The sequence below is a fragment of the Miscanthus floridulus genome, chromosome 17 (assembly GCF_019320115.1).
Source record: "Miscanthus floridulus cultivar M001 chromosome 17, ASM1932011v1, whole genome shotgun sequence".
Classification (NCBI taxonomy): Eukaryota; Viridiplantae; Streptophyta; class Magnoliopsida; order Poales; family Poaceae; genus Miscanthus; species Miscanthus floridulus.
Window position 1 is genome coordinate 103,360,013 of NC_089596.1, and position 6,423 is coordinate 103,366,435.

Below are 6,423 nucleotides of genomic sequence, written 5' to 3' on the forward strand. Positions count from 1 at the left end.
CTAGGAGGATACTTGCTGCTACCACTCTACTGCTATCTGCTACTACTATACTCTACTACTATCTGCTACTACTATACTCTACTACTATCTGCTACTACTATACTACTTGTACTTGCTGGATGCTCCACTACTATACTACTACTGCTACTGCTGTACTACCACTATCTCTACTCTCTGTACCTATATATGACTACTACTACTACTACTACTACTACTATACTATACTACTATCTGCTACTACTATTTTCTATACTGCTGGCTGCTACTACTAGCTGCTACTATACTCTACTACTACACCCTACTGCTACTACTATACTCTATCTGCTACTACACTCTACTATTTGATTTTGACTCCATCTATGTGGCATATATATGCAATGATGAACTTTTAAAACAAGAGCCGAGGCAGTGACTCTATCTTGATGGCCGAAGGACTTAGCCCTTTGGGGCCAAATTTTGAAACTATCTTGATGGCTTTTGTTTGGTATTTGCAATGATGATTCTTTTCACACTTCTAAGCTGAGGCAGTGGCATATGCAATGATGTGAACCCTTTTATGCTGAGGCAGCGGCGATGATGATCGAGTGCCCTCGCTAAAGTTGAAAGTGTGTGGTCTCCAAACCCTGAACAGATACTAGTGGTGCCTCGAGAATTGAATTTCAAGGAGGAACAAGTCAGGGACAAAGAACCCCCCGCTCCATCTCCAACCACTTCAGGCAAGTCTAGGGGTCAGAGGACAAAGCTGAGAAGGGGGGAACATGGGAGGTACCAGAGGGAAATCCACAGTGAAGTCCATGTGATCCATGAGGTGGGACCAGAGGGAAACCCGTTGTCGCCACCCACGGTCCTTGCCAAGTTTAGCAACCAGGTGGCATGTATAGTCAAGGACAAGGTGGAGATCACTTGGGAGGACTAGAACAATGTCCTAGTCGACTACAAGACACATATCTGAGGTGAGGTGATGAGGAGCTTCCATTATCCCGAGGACACCGATCTTGACAAGTGTAGGGAGTGGGTCATGCACGTGGTAGGAAGAGCCTTTATAAACTTCAAGTCCATGCTAACCAGGTACTACCTGAAGCTAGGCAAGTCACCCTATGCCAAATACACTATGGTGAAGGAACATCACTAGGAAGAGTTCTGCAAACAAAGAACAATAGAAGAAGCAAAGGCAAAGAGCACCAAGTTCAACGCACTCACGAAGAAGAACCTGCACCCCCACCACTTGGGCATGACTGGGTTTGCTGGTAAGAGGCCCTAGTGGCGGGAGCAAGAAAGGGCTAGAGCTGCTACCAGGCTTCCCAATCCGTACGATGGTGTATACTTGAGGGCTAAGGACTTCATCTATGCCTGCAAGCCAAAGAAGCTCAAGGAGGGCGCGAGCAAGTTCAATGAGCCCAAGTTCGAGGAGGTGGAGAGGGTTGTCATCGAGGCCACTAAATCCAAGGACAACTTCGAGGTTCGCAGGGGCTAGGACTTGCTGACCCTGGCGCTAGGAACCCCCGAGCACCATGGCCGTGTCCATGGCATGTCGTCGAAGATGAGCTAGAACTCAGTGGAGTCATGGCAATCTAACGCTGCCACATACCGGTCAAGGCAGAGGTGCAAGGAGGGCATCTTTTAGAAGGGATATGATCAAGGCATGGCAGAAATGATGAGCCGGTCCATAAAAGAAGCCTTCATGAGCAATGACCTAGATATGGTGTCGATGAGGTCACAGATGCTTCGCTAGGCTGGCGTGGCCGTGCCTTAAGTTCCACAAGGGCAGACACAAGGGTAGCCACTGCCGATGATCGAGGATCACCCAACGCACCCCGTCGATGACATCCGGGAACCCATGCGCGTCCACCTCACGATCCCGTTCGGCAGGGCGAAAAAGTTGACCATGGGTGAGGGTTACATGCACCCCAAAGAAGATATCAAAGATTTCAACCAAGACCAGATCCCTGCCAACTATGCTGCCGTGATACTTACATGGTATGTGACCGAATAGGAAGAATTTGAAATGGAATATCCAACTATAGAAGGGGTAACGATCCTTGGAGCTGCCTTGGGTTCTGAAGTCCTATGGAACAAGGACAACATAGAGATCATTCTCTCGACGCTGACTTCTACACTAACGGTGACACCAGCATCACAATCATCCGTTGCCAGATCTTGTCCCCCCGATGATCCGGATCACGGCGACGACGATGACGAAGGCAATGGCGGGGATGACAAGGGAAGGAACTCACCCTGAGGCACAAGCCCTCACCCTTGTTCTCCTCCTCCAACAACAAGTCCACCTCCACCTCCCGATAGTCCGTCTAAGGGCACGAGCAAAGGATTGGGAGGCACAAGCCCTCACCCTTGTTCTCCTCCTCCAACAACAAGTCCACCTCCACCTCCCGGCAGTCTGTCTAAGGGCACGAGCAAAGGACCAGGAGGCATGGAGGAACCAGGGGCAAAGACACTGCCTACTGCCATTGCGAGCACAAGCCACTGTCCTCCATCACTAGCAAAGACTAAAGGCGACCAAGGGCAGCTCACATACTCACTTGAGTTCGAAAGGTATGGTAGCGGCGAGCATAATTTGCTAATAACTTTTCTTTGCCATAATATGGTACTAACATTTCTATCCTAGGCCGAGATCACCTTTCCATCTATTTCCTAAATCGGATGACTGCCCCGGCCATTACGAGCATGGGAAGTTCATGATAACCAAGGCCCAACTCATCGACAAGGAAAGGTGGGAGACAAGGAGGTTTCATCTCTGGTACATGGAAGCGACAAAAGCTAGCCTACATGGTTTTCTAGTCAAGGTTGTGGTGGAGTACTTCCACTTGCCCGGCAATGATGTAGAACTCCCCATGGACTTCCACGACATGTACAGACTACTATGGGAACAAGACCTTGACATCGCCCAAGTCACCTTGTTCTCTATGTAAGTGCTAAATTGCGAGTTTCACATATCACCTGCCTTTGAATCGGTCAAGACTACTTATATATGCCACGATGGCTTGTCCTTGCAGGTTGATGGCCTATATATCTAAGGAACTAAAACTTGATGTTATCTATCTATCTCCAATGCATATTGCTCAAAGAATCATCATTGGTTACCACCTAGATGACAATCATCCAGCCATGAAAGACTTGACCAAGTGACAGAGAGAGGCGCATAGGAAGAAACTGATGGACAATGAGAAGTTAAACATTTCAAGATACATACTAGGAGCAATGAAGAAGATCAGGGGAAATGGGTGTATCCTAGCTGCCTACCACTTTGGATAAGTCGAAGACATGCCTGTAGATATAAGTGGGTAGCTAGCTAGTATTATTATTTCTCATCGTAACCTATATTTTGTTTCAATGGCATAGCCAAGGCCTCGAGGGTCACTGGGTTGCATTTATCATCTACCCTCAGGATGGTAGGGCCTGCGTATTTGATTCATTGACAGTGCCAAACTTAAAAGGGTACAAGGCCTTTGAATATTACCTCAGAGTGTAAGTGACTGAACTATCTTATTATATGCATTCTAATGCCTTGCCTAATACTAGTACATTTCATATAGCGCTTATAAGGAGTACGTGAAGGATCCTGAATGCTATGATCGAAGAACAAAGAAATTTAAGGCTAAGCATAAGAACCGCATCAAAATCAGACGCAACTTTCTAGTAAGTATTTGAAAGGTTTAATTGTGCTTTCCGTTCATATGCGTTCTAATGCCTGTGTTGTAATGCTTGCATATCGATCATGCAGTGTGCCAAACAACCAATAGGATCACAAACCTGTGGCTTCTACACCTGTGAGTTCCTAAGGGTGTGCAAGCAGTATAGCAGCAGTTGGAGGGTGCTCAAGAATGGATTGAACTGGTTGAGAGACATGTAGAGCATCAAATACAGCTTTAAGCAGACAAAGGCAGACATATGTAAGTTTGTCTCAAACATATGTAAGTTTGTCTTAGACAAATGCGTGCTTGAAGGGGGCATGTTCTTCCATGAGAACAACCCGCTAGCAATTTTACCGGAGTACAAGAGGCTGAGGAAATGGCCCACGATGATGCGTCCGCAGGATTACACCTTAGCGCATGTATAATGACTTTAATATGTAAATGTAATGAATTAACGATGACAAGAACGATGAAATGAATGTATATATATGTATATTATCTCATGTGTAATGCCTGCATACTTTTTAAGTTTAATCTATGAAATCTGGATGTAATTTGGATTTGAATTTGAATTTATATGCATGCTGTATTTTATTTGAATTTATATGCCTGCTGTATTTTTTTAATTTAGGAAATAATTTACCGAGATGGGCAAATAATAAAGCCCGCCACGGCTAATACACATAACCGCGGCGGGCCACAAAAGGTGTCCGTCGCGGTAAAATAATTTACCGCGGCGGGCGGTGTAACGTGCCCGCCGTGGTAAAAGTATATTTAGCGCAGCGGGCACGTTACACCGCCCACCATGGTAAATCGCTTTACCACGGTGGGCAAAGCCGCCCGCCGTGGTTAAGCCACGATTTACCATGGCCTCTAGGCTGCGGCGAACGGCTTTACCCGCCGCAGGAAACCCAAATCGCCCGCCTCCAGTAAAGTTTGTGTAGTATACTATAAATATAAAAGGGTGATGGCTGATTGACAACACACAATCGAACCTATCAATATACATCTACTTTTTATTTTTTATCATGTCTTTCAATCTATTATTTCTTCTCGTTCTTCATTGTCGATGATGTTCATCTCTTTAATGATGGTGAAACCCTAGAGCGGTAAGGCCGGCTAGGGAAGCCCATAGCCACCACACGCCCTGACAGGGTCCCTCCTGGGTGTGTGGGGTTTTGGGTCTCAAGAGACCTCACTGGCGTGTCTTGCGTATCATGCTCCTGATGAGGCTCCTCCTACGACGTGTCCTACGTATCACGCTCAGGGGCACATGGTGACGTGTTCGTGTGCGAACAACAACTGCCGACGTGTGACTCTGAAAAAGTGAGTGGAATTGTCATGATCATCAGTGACTAAGGCATAGTACCGCCGACCGCCTCCATCTACCATAGTGCCATGGACTTGGTATTCCCTTTCTTTTTCTTCCTCACGAATGGCGCTCAAGGCGCGCCCTCTGATAGAGTTTTGAAAGAATGAGCCCTATTTTCATCTCATTTTCGATCCAGTCCATTTCCTAGGCCATCCATTCCATAGGGCCCATGGAGAAATAAATGGGCCTGAGTCCACATACACAATCAGGCACCAATTGGCCTTTTGTCTAAAAAACGTGGAAGCCCAAAACAGAATGGTAGAGAAGCAGATTTTCTTGGGTCAAATCCAATGACCCATTACCCAACTTGATAATTCTAGTCTAGTGTTAAAACTCCATAGGACCAACCCTCTAATGTACTACAGTATTATTTATGGTGCCAAATTAGGTATAACAACGTGGGTCATTGGGTTACCCATTGGGCCACGCCCAACGCCGAGCTCCCCTGGCAAACTCCACTACAGAGTTCAGAATATCGGCAAATTTTCACCGAAAATCAGCGATTTTCGTTTCTATCGGCGACCTCCGGTAAACATACATACCGGTAATTTCGGTTCAATTTCATTCAAAATTTTTTAAATCTTTGCCAAAATTTGAAAATTTTGACCAAAATTTCAATCGGTTTTCACCGATTTTCATTTGTCCCCTCCAATATTTGTAACTCAGCCATCGCCATGTTTGCCCGCCCTCTCTCAGGGTTGGGAAGGAGTGCGTGGGCGTGAGGACTGCTCGGCGAAGAGCACGCTCGGCCAGGATAGGCCACAGGCGCCGCCGCCATCGGGTAGCCTGACCGGGATGCGCCCCCGGTGGGGCACGTGGGTGGCCAATAGTAATTTCTCAGAAAATTACAGTAGCTTCCAAGTGCTCCCAATAGGCTACTGTATAAATTTCATACTATTTGAACATGTATAACATCCTCTACAAAAATGACAAGCTAGCAAGGTTTATTTTAATCAAAATAGTTACCCCTATAGAAAAGTGTCAAGCAATATATTTTATATTTTTCTTAGCTTCATCCTAGTACCATAACACTATACAAATATTTGCATGGCAATATGTTACTTATTTTTATCCTTATGAATTTCCTTAGAAAACACCATTTATTAAAAGATAAATAGAAAGACCTTACTCCAATGAAGTTTACTACTAGTTTAATATTTTTCCTAGCTAGAGCATGTCAATACAAACTCAACAAAATTGGAATCACAATTTTTGCACATACCAAACTCAAGTTATGCATTTTTCAAGATAGAAACCATTTAAAAAGCATTTATCTAGCTGTATTTTATTCATCTTGAAAAATACCAGAAATAATGCATTTCATATTTTTATAAAATACTACCATTCATGAGGAATTGAACAAAATTTAGTTCACCAAAATTGGACACTCCAAACTTGAGA